A 12,400-nucleotide genomic window follows, 5' to 3' on the forward strand; every position below is an offset into this window, starting at 1 on the left:
GTCTCTAATGAGAAAAGACAAAGACATCCCGGCGGCCGTGGCTGTTTCCGCGGATCCCGCTCCGCCTGAAGCGGGCGACGGTGTCGTTCCCGGGACCTAGTCACCGCCTGTACCCCGCAGGTGCTGCCAGCCGCTACCATGACCGAGGGCGTGCAGGCGGCCGACGAGGTCCGCGTGCCCCTGGGCGCGCCAGCCCCGGGCCCGGCGGTGGCGGCGTCCCCGGCGAGCCCTGGGGCCCCGGGACCAGAGGCGGAGCGGGGGTCGGGGCCCAGTGCGTCGCCCCCCGAGAGTCCGGCGGCCGAGCGCGGCGCGGAGCTGGGCGCCGACGAGGAGCAGCCCGTCCCGTACCCGGCGCTGGCGGCCACCGTCTTCTTCTGTCTCGGGCAGACCACGCGGCCGCGCAGCTGGTGTCTCCGGCTGGTCTGTAACCCATATCCTTCCCGGGCCTCCGGGGGTGCGGGGATCCTGGGCACGGGGCTCCGGGGCGCGGGACCCCCTCCCGCGTGTGCCTCCCACGCCCGGGCTCTTTGGCCCTGGCGCGGTCTGGGTGCGCGGAGGACGCAGTACAGCGGCGCGAGGGGAGCGCTCCTCCGAGAGAGGCGGCCCCGGGCTGCGCTTTGTGGGGCAGCGGCCGCGGCTCTCTTGATCCGAACGGGGTGTCCCCGCTCCAGAGCCAGCTCCGGACGAGAGAGGGTGGAATAGAAGCGGCGAGGCCACTGCGGGCTTGGTGGCCAGGAGGGAAGTGGGCACTGCCTGCGCCCCCATGGGTGCCGGGTCAGGACGGGAATTCCTCCCTCCGGGTTTACAGGACCTCCGGCCTGAGGCAGGATCCTCCCTGCGGTGGGGGGTAGGGGGTGCCGGTGGGACCTCAATAAGGGATCAAAGTTTTCTCCCTGTCCCTTGCGCTTGGGAGAGTCTGGGAGACCCTGGGGGCCAGGAAGCCCTGCACTCTCGCTGGTCCTTTTCCGTGGGGAGAGGCGGTGACGTCGGTTGTGAACTCGCCTTTCCAGGCTGAACTCGGTGTTGGGGCTGATTTAAGTCATGCGCAGCTGGGGGTGGGGGGCAGGGAGGCAGCTGGCACGCGTTCAGCACCCTGGTGTCCCTTCTCCGGGTGCTTCCCTGACCCAAGAGGAAGGGGTCTCTCTTTTGGCTCTTGGTGAGAGCGACACACTTTCAGAGAAGGTTCTAGAGCAGAGCTGGGTCAGGCAGGGGGCATTTCTGGGACACAGGTAGCAGAGCTGGGACCCCCGGCAGGTGGCCTTTGGGGACTGTCAGCGGGCCCTGGCTCTCTGTGTCCCGGCCGGTTCTCCTTCGGGCCCCTGGCTGCCAGGTGGCTGGGCTGTGGACACCAGGCGTTCCCTCCCCTTAGCCTGGAGGGATTGGGTGACAGCAGGGTGGGGGACTGAGGAAAGGAGGCTGGTGGTGGGGAGACCTTGCTCGTGAACTTTCCCTGTCCACGTGAAGGAGACAGGCCGCATGAGCAATGCGTGTATATATTTTTCCTACCTTGTGTGTCTAACTGTACAAACATCACATAGGAAAGAGGAATGTGTAGCAGGAAAGTAACAAACCCTGTCTTTTTTTTCTTTCCTGAAATCCAAACGTGGGCTGAGTCAGAGTAGCCAAAACCCGCCCCCCACCCCCAATGCCGGTTGTGCAAGGGGTCCGTCGTGGCCTGGGTTGAGGGCCACAGCCGCTTGCCGCCGCAGCATGGCAGCCGGCTCCCCTGCCTGCCTTTGTCCCACAGCTCCTGGGTGGGCTGGGGCCCCCCTCAACCCCCAGTAGCTGCCAGGCTGAGCTTGCAGGGGAGCTGTAGGCTGGTCTTCCCTCCAAAACCCGGGGCATATTCAGGCCACCTGGTTTGGGCGGGAAGGTGGCCCGACTGGGTGGGGTGCTGGGGGATACGGTGGGCACCCTGAGGCCCTGGGAGGGGAGGCAGCCCCCCCGCTGTGTCCTTCATCTGCAGGCACACGTGGGGACCAGTCAGGGAAGGTTGGGAGCAGGGCCTGCACTTTCTCTCTCCTGACAGCCCCCGCGTCTGGCCGCTCTGTCCCCGTCCCGCCTGACCCTGTGTTCTGGATGTTCCGGGCGGGCTGCGTCCTTCGGGACGTCTGACAAGGTTGTTTGTGTTCCTCAGTGCAGGGGAAGGGGGGTGCCCCATGCGGGTGGGGGGGGCCCAAGGGGTGGGGGCTGGGGCTGGCAGGGCCACCTGCCCGTGTGTCAGGAGGATGTCGAGAGGCGAGGAGGAGCCCTCCTCCAGGTCAGGGGCGGGGAATCTGGGAATACCCTTCCGACTGGCAGGGTGTGGGGGAGCTCAGGTCCCAGTATCGTCTTTCCACGATACCCGGAGCTCTCCCAATTTCGTGGAGAGGTTGGCTGTGTTGAGTGGGGTGGGTTTGTCAGGGCCCTAGCGAGTAGGGACGGCTGTGATCTCCAGCAGGTGCCAGGCCCTGGTGCAGGGGTGCCTCGGCTGCAGGGAGAACCTAAAATAAGACAGTGCGCCCGACGGGGGGCCGGTGCACCCGACGGGGGGCCAGTCCCCCCAGGGAAGCCCGTGGGCCTCAGCAAGCCTTTTCCGAGCACTTCAGGTTCCTTGTGAGACGCTGGGGTTCGGTGGGTGGCCTGCAGTCTGCCAGAACCTACATGGTGTCCGTCCTGGGGCCAGAGGACACCCCTTGGCCTTGGTTCCCTGCCCTATAGGTGGGTGTTATGCCAGCGGCACCCAGCGTCCTTTCCTGGAACCTCTCCTGCTGTGGAGGGTAAACTTGGAGAGGGAGATGGGGTGACTGGGTTTGCTCTGGGAACCCACACGCCATGAAGCCACTCAATGCTCCCCAGAGGCGGGCAGAACCCCAGCCGGTCTGCCAAACCCAGCCCCGTGCGGGGACGAGGCCAGCAGTGGGAACACAGGCAGGGGCCTTCCTCAAGCCCAGACTTTTGGGAACCCCTGCATGGCGTGGACGGCCCCCCACACAGACAAGCACGTGTGTCCTGTCTGCCTTGAAGGATGTCGGGTCCACAGCAGAGGAGCTCCCAAGGGCGACCGGCGTCCTTATTGATTTACTTCGCTTTTTGAAAATATAATGGTGCTGGAACTTTTGGGTCGAGTGCTGTGTCTCCTACACAGGTTTATTTATAGAGGAAGGTGGGTGGGATCTGTGTTGCAGCCCGCGCCGCGGGGCTGCGTTCCGCCCGGGCTCCCCCGGGGTTCCTGACTCGCTGCCTGTGCTGTGGCTGCCTCGTCCCAGCACCCAGGCCGGGCGGGGCCTCCCAGGGTGCTCGCCGGTGGGGAAGGGGGCCCTGCCACCACCTCCCCGGGAGCCGCGGAAGCCGGCTGTGGCCCTGTTTGGGCGCCGAGGTGCTGGGGGGTGGCTGCGGGGGCACCTGGGGGCTCGGGGGTGGTGGACGTGCCCAGGAGGTGTGTCCCAGGGGCCCGGCAGCGGACGCCCCAGGCGCAGGGCTCAGAGGAGACAGAGGATGAGGCAAGGTCACAGGGCCAGCGGAGGACGGCGCTGTGTGAGCCCGGCCTGGCTCCCGCGTCCGCGGGTTTGGCAGGGTGCTGCCCAGCAGGGAGGTGAGGCCCAGGGTCCAGGTCCTTGATGGTGTCTTGTGGACACCGCTGTCGCGGGCATCCTGCTGCTCCCCTGAGCTCGCTGCCAGCGCCTCAGCTCCCGGCGGGCATCCCAGCGAGGACACGCGGGGCGTGGGCATGCACGGGGACAGGCCCCCGTCTGCCCCCTCTGGCCCCATGGACTGGCTGTGAGTGGACGGTCCGTGTCCTCCCCTTCCTGAGCCCGTGGCTGCTGAGCGCTTTGTGGAGCCCAGGCCTGGGGGGCACTCCGGCTTCTGAGCACCTCCACCCCAGCACCTGGTCCAGGCCCTCGTCCTAATGCCACCATGTGTTTGTTTCCCGGGGCCTGCTGCCCCTTGGCTGGCGGGACCTGGGCTGATGGGGTTGCCCCAACTTCCTCTGACTTGGAAGGAGCTGCCGTGTGTGTGTCCGTGTGTCTCTGGGTCTGCCCAGTCCCCCAACCCGGGCTCTGAGGGCGTGTCCTTGGGTAGGGAGGGCAATGGAAATAAAGATCTTGGTGGCAGAGATAGGGCTTCATGGTAGGGGGCTTCCTGGGGAAGGACATTTCCCTGAGAGCCAGTGGAGAGGCCATCTCAGAGGACCTGCAAGAGGTTGGAAGGGGGAGCCCTGTCCCTGGGGTGGCTGCTCCTGGGGTCCCTGGACACGGGCCTGAGCTCCCGTTGGACCCTGAGTTTAGAGCCGAGGTGTGACACGTCTGTCTCTTGGCTGGTGTGTTGAGGAGGGCTTCCTGGGGGAGGTGAGGCTGGGCTGGGCTCTTCAGGTAAGTGCAAGGTCCAGGAAGGCAGGGGGGTGTAGAAGGGGAAGTTGGGGTGAGCTGAGGCGCATCTGCCCGGGAGGGCCCGGGCTGCGTCTGTGCCACTCACTGCCATGAGACTGCGCGGGAATGCCCTGGCTGACCCCCAGCCTGCAGGGGCCTAGACTTCTAGACTCGCCCCGTTCCCTGCCTGGTCTCCTGCGGGGCCCTGACGCGGGCAGACAGTTGGTATTGCTCCAGCTTCTGGCAGCCTGATTAGTCGGCAGACGCCAGGAGCGCTGATGAAGTACCCGTGTGTGGCACAGTGACACACAGTGACGTGAGCACGGCCCCCGTCCCCACACCTGCTTCCCAGCTGGGCCCAGGGGTGCCCTGGGGGGTGGGGCTGGGTGGCCTCACTGTGCAGACCCCCCTGGGCCCTGTGCTGGGCCCTGGGTCCTCCTGGCAGGCCACTTCCGCTGCGTGTTGGCCTCTAGCCGGATTGTGCTGTGGGCCCTGGGGCAGGCGGGTGGGCCAGGTGGAGGCAGCTGGGGGCTGGGAGTCAGGGAGCCCCCTGCTCAAGGGGACCTTGGGGGGAGGAGAGGGGAGGGTGGGCGAGGAGCAGGGGTGGCCCAGGCAGCCAAGTGACACGTGCAAAGGCACTCGGCCTTTGCGGACACGAGGCGGGCGGCACTCGGCCCTCAGCAGGAGGGGTGGCGGGTGTGCTGAGGTGGGGCAGGAGGGGCCGGGTGGCCAGAGAGGCCTGTGAGCATGGCAGGCGGGTGTGGGCTGGCCCGGGCTCTCGGGCTGTGTCTCGTCCTCGGGCAGGGGCCGTGTTGGCACCACTCTGGGGAGAAGTGGAGCACAGGGCAGGTGGAAGGCAGCCCGGGGTCCGAGGGGAGGCCGTGGGTGTCCCATGGTGACCACCCAAATTCCGTCCTGCTGCGGGAGACTGCAGGCACCCTCCCTGGCATGGTGCAGTGCTCAGAGGTGGTCTGGGTACCCGCCTCACCCTCCCGGAGCTGGCGAGACGCCCAGCTCCAGGGTCAGGATGGGAAGCAATGCGGGGGATGGGCCAGCCTGTCAAACATCCGCGGGGTGAGTCCGTGCAGCCTGTGTGCAGCTTGGCGTCCAGACCTTGGCCCAGCCGGCAAGGTCGGGCGGGAATGCGTTACCTCCTTTCACGCTCGTGTGTCCGCCCACCCGGGCAGGAGTGGCCGCCTCCTAGCTGGCCGAGTGGGCCAGTTTCCCTTTCCTCCTCGTAAGGGGCATGGAGGACCAGTTGCTTCCTCCTCCCCCCAGCGGTTCGCTTTGACAGAAGCGGGAACACCTCTGAGTCACGTGGGCCTTCTCTGAGTTTCCAGGCAGGCGCCCATCCTGGCAGCCGCGTGGTGATTTAGGGCCTGGCTCCACGGCGGGAATGAGGGGAGCCGGGCAGGACGGGTCTGGGAGGCGAACAGCCTGGCCCTGGCGAGCTGGCAGCGAGTTCGGGCAGCGTCCCCAGAGCCTGCGTGCCGCGCCCGCCTTGGATGACAGATGGGGCCGCGTGGCTGTGCTGTCTTCACGGAGTGAGTAGCGGCTTGTTTCGTCAGGAGGGGCCCCGCTGAACACACATGGCACGCACGCACACATGCCTCCAGGGAGACGAGGCCGTGATGCCCTGCGTGGCCTTTCGGGCACCAGGGCACTGGTGTTCCTGGTCCCAGGACGCGGGTCCTCTGGTGCCGGGGGGGTGGAGCGTCGCCGGCACTGGCCGAGCCCAGAGCTCCGATCAGTGGGGACAGCTGATGGATGTGCTCAATTAGTGCATTCCAGCGGGGACGCTGCTACCTCTGTGCCCCCGGGACCGGAGCGGGCAGGGAGCCTCACGGTGGTGGCCGCCCACCTCTGTGGCCCCCAGTGGCTCCTGGATGTGAGGGGGGCTTCAGGGGTCCCGAGAGCACCCCCTTTTCTGAGCGTGATGCAGACAAGGACCAGGGCCATGTCCTGGGCAGCCCGTGTCAGCCTCACTCTTGGCTGTAGTTGGAGGCAGATGTGGTAGAGGGCCGGGCCTACCCCGCAGGGGCTGTCTGGCTGCGACCAACCCGCCTGCCCCACTGGGTCTGGGATGGTCCAGGTGGCCCAGCCCTGTCTGGCGTCAGCTCTCCCTCCCGCGTGGGGCTGCCTGAACCGTTCGGGCACACAGGGAGCTGATGTTAGTGAGACACTCGCGTTCCGGCGTGGGTGAAGGGGGCAGGGCTGGGGGACAGGCCAGTTCTGCTGGGTGGGCACAGCCCCCGTCCATTGCCTGGACTGGGCACAGCCCGACCTGACGCTGGTGCCAAGAAGCCTGGCAGGCGGTGGCCGGCCCACTTGCTCATGCTGGCCCCTCCCCACCGCCCCCAGGTGGGGTCAGGGTGCCGGGGCAGTGGGGACAGCACCCCTTTTCCAGGCTGCAGGGACCTCTCTGTTGCCCGCCTGCTCACCGGCACCCAGCGGGGGCCCTGGCCATGGTGGTCACGTTTTGGGCTGTCGCTCTCCTGAGGATGCTCGTGGGGGCACCCTGATGCCTCTTCAGAGGCCACGGTCCCTGACGTCCCTGTGGCTGGGCTGAGGCCTCTGGGACCCTGGGGAGGAGGGGCCCCTCCGTCAGCCAGGGTGCTGACCCCTCACGTGCCAAGGTGTTTTCCTCACACTTCCTCTTCCTTCTCCCATCACTGACCGAGTGGAGTTTGTGGAACACCCTGGTGCGGGGGTTGAAGGCCTTGTCCAGCTCAGAGCAGCTGCTCAGAGGGCTGAGCCTCCACGGCCTGACCAGAGGCACGTCCGTCTCCCTGCTCTGAGCGTGCCTGGGTCCCCCAGCCACAGCCTGCAGGGAGGGTGGGCAGCATCGGGTGTTGAAGCAGGGAGGGGCTGGGCGACATCCCAGGAGGCGGTGGGGCCTCTCAGGGGACCAGGTCTGTGTCAGTGAAGGCCGACGCAGCGAGAGGTGTGGGCTCAGACCTGGGGACTGAGGCTGCCTCCTGGACCTGGCCCTTTTGTGCTGAGGGGCAGGCGTGTGCCGGAGGGGGCCCGCAGGCCCACCTGCCCAGGTAGGTCGGGTAGCCAGGGCCCATCTGCTGGGCTGGCCTGAGTGCCGGGCGCTCCCCTAGGAGCAGGCCTGAGGAGCTAAGTGGGCAGGCCTGGGCTCACGGTGGGGCCTTCTCGGCCCCCTGGGCCAGGGCCTGTGGGGCCTCCCCGCAGGTTTCAGGTGCCAGGCCCAGGCTGCCTACTTGGCGCCACCAGGTTGACCTTTGAGCCGCTTGTGGGCACCCCGGGGGGTCTGGGGCCAGCGCAGCTCAGCCTGGAGCTCAGTGTTTCCTGTGACTATGCAGGTGTCTACCTGTCAGTGGGACAGGACTCACGTGTCCCCTGAGCCCCACATGGAGCTGTGTGCCTGTTCCAGGCTCTGCCCTCTGTGCTGGCCATGGGCAGAGGGAGGACAGGCCCTTGAGGGCTCCAGGGAGCCTGCGACAGGGGTGGAGAAAAGCAGACGGGAGGGCAGCAGGGTTGGAGGCCCCTGCCCTAAGCTGGGAGTGTCACCGCAGGCCTAGGCAGAGCGACCAGGCCAGTGGGGGCGCTGGGGCAGTCGGAGCGGGCAGGGTGGGTGTCAGAGCGGCTGTGGGCGTGCCCTTCATCCACAGACCGACACGGGTAGGCTAGTGCACCGGCTGGAGCGTGTCCCTGAATTCATGTCCACCTGAATCTCAGAAAGTGACCTTATGGGAAAGTGGGGTCTTTGCAGACGTAGTTGTGTTAGGATGAGGTCAGGCTGGGCTGGGGGGCCCTGGACCCGCTGATGGGTGTCCTCTAAGAGGAGTGGACGGAGATGCTAGGAGAGGCCGCATGAAGCTGGAAGCAGTCGCTGCATGAGGCGGCCACACGCCCAGGATCGAAGTTCCTACAGCCTCCAGAGGCTGGGAGGGGCCTGGACAGGTCCCCACATGGCCTGCTGACCCCCCGTCGCCGACCCCTGGCCCCTGGACTGTGAGAATTCCTGCAGTGTGAGCCCAGGGCTGCAGTGCTTTGTTTTGAGGGCCCTCCCCAGCTCGCGCACCTGGGCTCACGTACCTGGGCTTGGCTCTGGAGGCAGAGGCAGGTGATGGGGCCGGGCTGGTGTGAGGCGGCCCTGCCAGGTACATCGCACCATCTACCACAGGTCAGCCTCTCCTCTCCACGAGGAGCTCAGCCACCCGGGGAAAACCAGCCGTGAAATCAGTCATTTGGAGGCCTCGTCACCAGGGAGCCCTGGTCAGACCTCGAACGGTTCTGTCTCTGGGGTTCCTGGGAGGTCGCCTGCCTGGGGCAGGGGGGTGTCCCTGAGGAGGTGTCCATCCACGATGTTAGGTCTTTAGCTGCCTTTCCACCAGATGGAGCCTGAAGAGATCCTGTGGGCGTCTGGGACCCTCGCTCACCGAGTGACCTGTGTTGCGGGCTCCCCACTGCCCCGTGTGGCTGGAGTGCAGCGGCCGTGGCAGGAACCCCAGTGTCCAGCCTCGCCTGGCTCCATCCCGAGACTGTGGCCACCGCGGGTGTCCTGCAGAACGCAGTGTGGACGGCTGTCTCCTAGCTGGGGTTCTGCTCCGGCTGCAGGGGCTCCGGGGGCGTCTGGCTCTGGCTGCTGCCACGCCCTCTCCTGCCAGGCACTGCCCCAGGTAGCCAGGAAAGAGGCAGCCTTGGTCCTGAAGCTGGACTCCCCCGATGCCCCCCACCTGGAGCCTGGTCCTGGGTGGACAGTGTTTGAGGTGGACCTGTAGGGTAGTCTACCAGGACTGGGGTGTGAAGGCCTGAACAGTGTGTGTTCCAGGGCTGCTGGGGGCAGCTGAGGCTGGGTTGGGGGATCCCTGGGTGCCCGTCTGGAGGCCAGGCTCCTGGCCTGGAGGCAAGGAGACGGGTATGGGGACATCTGACAGTCAGGAACCTCAGGGCTGGGGGCCCTCGGTGCTCCCCTTGGAAGGGGTGGCTGGGAGGGCCAACTGACCATTGACCTGCGTCCACTGCTTTTTGAAGCTGCCGTTGCCGCACCTGCCTCGGGGCTGAGCGAGCCTGCAGGAAAGTGTGAAAGGGGTGACCGGGAGGTGCGAGGGGCTGACCGGGAGGTGCGGGGCAGGTGGCGGCACGCAGCTTGCCCCACGCGTCCGTTTGTCTTTCAAGCAGTCGCCTGGCTGCAGTCTGATGAGTCAGCCTGCATTAGCGCCTCATCGAGATGGATGAGGACGTGTCCCGAGTCCTGCTGGCAAGGGAGCCACCCGGCTCTGGCCCCAGAATGGGACCTGGCCTGCTGGGCCCCTGTGACTCTGCACAGGCCGCTGTGTTTAGCTGGCACGTGCTGTGCCTTGGATGTGGCGGGCCAGGCGCTTGGTTCCAGAAGCTTGGGTTCCGTGGACACGTGGGCTCGGTTGTGTGGCTCAGTGGGCTCCAGGATGTGAAGCACACCCCTCGCGGGGTGCAGACGCTGGGAGAGGCAGAGTGAGCCCCCAGTAGGGGCACGAGTCTGCGGGCGGACTGCCTGGGGTGCATTGTAGGCGGAAGGAGATTGGCTGAGCGTGGAGCCTCAGGGTCCCTGGGAAGGACCCCAGCAGCCTCTCAACGCCCCAGGGGCACTCTAGGAGCCGGGGGCAGCATCAGGATTGCCGGCCGGCAGGGCCTGGGGCAGGAGGCTCAGGCAGTGCGTCCCCGGTGCAGCTCTGCGTGTCAGACACTGGGCTTCCCGAACTCCTCGGTGCGGTTCCAGAGCCACTGAAATCTGGGTCAAGAGGACAGGAGGGAGGGGTGCGGAGAACCGGCTTGGGGCCCCCCGGGGAAGGAGACCCTGCAGCCACCGCTCGACCACCCCGCAGACACTACTGGGCCACACGTCCCGTGTCCACATGTCCACGTGGCCCGTTGGTAGATTCACACCCAGCCACCCAGACTGAGTGGCAGTGCCTCTGCGTTTGTGTATTCTGACTCGGGTGTCACCAGGATGTAGGCGGGCAGGGGGCAGGCTGCTCAGTGTGCCGGCTCCTTCCCGGGGTGTCCCTCGGCCTGGAAGGCCGTGCTGGGCTCTGGGTCATGTTGCTACATGTCCCTGTGGTCCAGGCACCTGCTCACCTCTGACCTCAGGGCAGGGGAACAATGGTAACCAGGCTCACCTTTGCCTCGAGGAGACCCTCACTGTGTCTCAGGCCTGCGGGCACTTCTCACCCGCGTCCTGTCGGCCAATGAGGAAACAGAGGGTCAGAGTGGGTCCCTGCACGTCCCCAGGATTTGGAGCTCAGACAGCCCCACCCAGATGCCTGCTTTCTCTCAGCATTGTTGCGACGTAAGGCCACGCACGGTGCTGGTCACACACGGCGGACCATTCTCTGCTGTAGTCACGGTTGTACAGCCATCGCTGCAGTCAGTTCTGGGGCTTTCTTGCAGAAGGAGACCCTGTCCCCGTCAGCAGTCAGCACCCCCGCCCTGCCCCTGGCCTGTGCTTTATCTCCGGATGTGCGTCCTCTGGGCGTTTCATAGGAGTGGAACCACACAGAAGTGACCCATGTGTCCGGCCTCTCTCTGAATGCTTGTCCTCTAAGCTCATCCAGGCCGAGGCAGGAGGGTGCGCTGCTCCTTTTGGGGCTGACGTGGTGGGACACTGCCTGCTCGTTCACTGCTGGCGGGCCTGGCTGTCTGCACCTTTCTCCTGCGAGCGGCGCTGCCGTGAGCGCACATGTCTGAGTTGGGCACGCGCCCCGGAGCGGAATTGTCCGCTTACAGGGAACTGTGGCAGAGTGCCTGAGGTGCCAAAGCGTTCTCTGAAGCAGCGCCTATTTCCTACCCCCTTGTGCCCTGGACCTGGGTCTCTGAGCCCATGGATCTGCAGCAGTCTCGGCAGTAGTCCCCAGAGAGGAGGCTGGAGGGCAGCAGAGACCACACCGCCCCTGACCCGGGTCTCCCGTCAATGGACCTTCCAGGCACGGCTGTCGGAAGTGTGCGGCCTGCCAGGCACTGCGCCCTGGCGCACAGGCGGGCACATGGGTGGGGTGGTGCCAGGCTGTGGGGGGAGTAGCTGGTGTGTGTTTGCCCGGATCTGTGCCTCCATCAGCCCTCTGGAGGATTTCAACACCCACACTAGGAATAAAAAAAAATTATTAATGAGCTTGGTGCGGTTGCCATGGGAACCTGTTGCTAATGAATCTCTGGGGTTTCCTTTTACCTCTGCAGAGCAGCGCCAGGCCCGAGGACGACACGTTTCCGACTAATCAGGTTGCCGTGGCAACGCCTGTCACTAATCCCCAGCCGGGCTCCTGGTTTACCGGCCTGGCCCGAGTTACATAAAGCGATTTAGCATGCCGCCTAGGGCTGCTCCAGGCCTGGTGACCCCGGGGCTCCTCGGCCGGTTCGCCTGTGACCAGGGCGTCCCCACTGCTGGGCGTCCTACCTCCTTCCACAGGCCACACCTCGGGCTCCCCAGATTCAGGAATTGGAAGCGCCGGAGCCCGTGGAGTGTGGCTTTTTGTTGGAAAGACAAGCCCTGAGGGTTGCTTCTTTGCTCAGTCCAGCGTGTGTGGTGCCCGGGGCAGGGGTGAGATGGAGGCTGGCACCAGCAAGGGCTCAGTGAGCGCTCGGGGCGGGAGCTGGTGCATTCCCGGGCGGCCTGGGGCCTCTGTCCCTGGCTTGCAGCTGTTGTCTTCCTGTGGGGCCACTGTGTGTGTGTGTGTCCTGGTCTTTTCTTATAAGGATGTGGTCTATGTTAGGGTCCAACCCAGAGACCTCATTTTACCCTCTGTACCCCTTTAAAGGCACCATCTGCAAACACAACACAGCCGCATACTGAGATCCAGGGTTTGAGCCACTCAGCCCATGGCACCTCCCCAGAGCTGTTGGATCCGAGGGTTGTCCCCTGGAGTCCGTGGCTACCTGGGCCTGTCACACAGTGGCCCTCTGACCACATACTCCTGCCCTGCTCCTTGAAGTCGTCAAGCCAGACAGGTTAATGCCCGGGGTGACCTCAGCTCTGCATAGAGCCAAGAGTCGTGGGCCACCAACACCCACTGCCCAGCAGTGCCCTGGGCGTGCGGGCCCCTGCTCTC

Source organism: Oryx dammah, unplaced genomic scaffold (genome assembly GCF_014754425.2).
Source record: "Oryx dammah isolate SB20612 unplaced genomic scaffold, SCBI_Odam_1.1 HiC_scaffold_2, whole genome shotgun sequence".
NCBI classification, from domain to species: Eukaryota; Metazoa; Chordata; class Mammalia; order Artiodactyla; family Bovidae; genus Oryx; species Oryx dammah.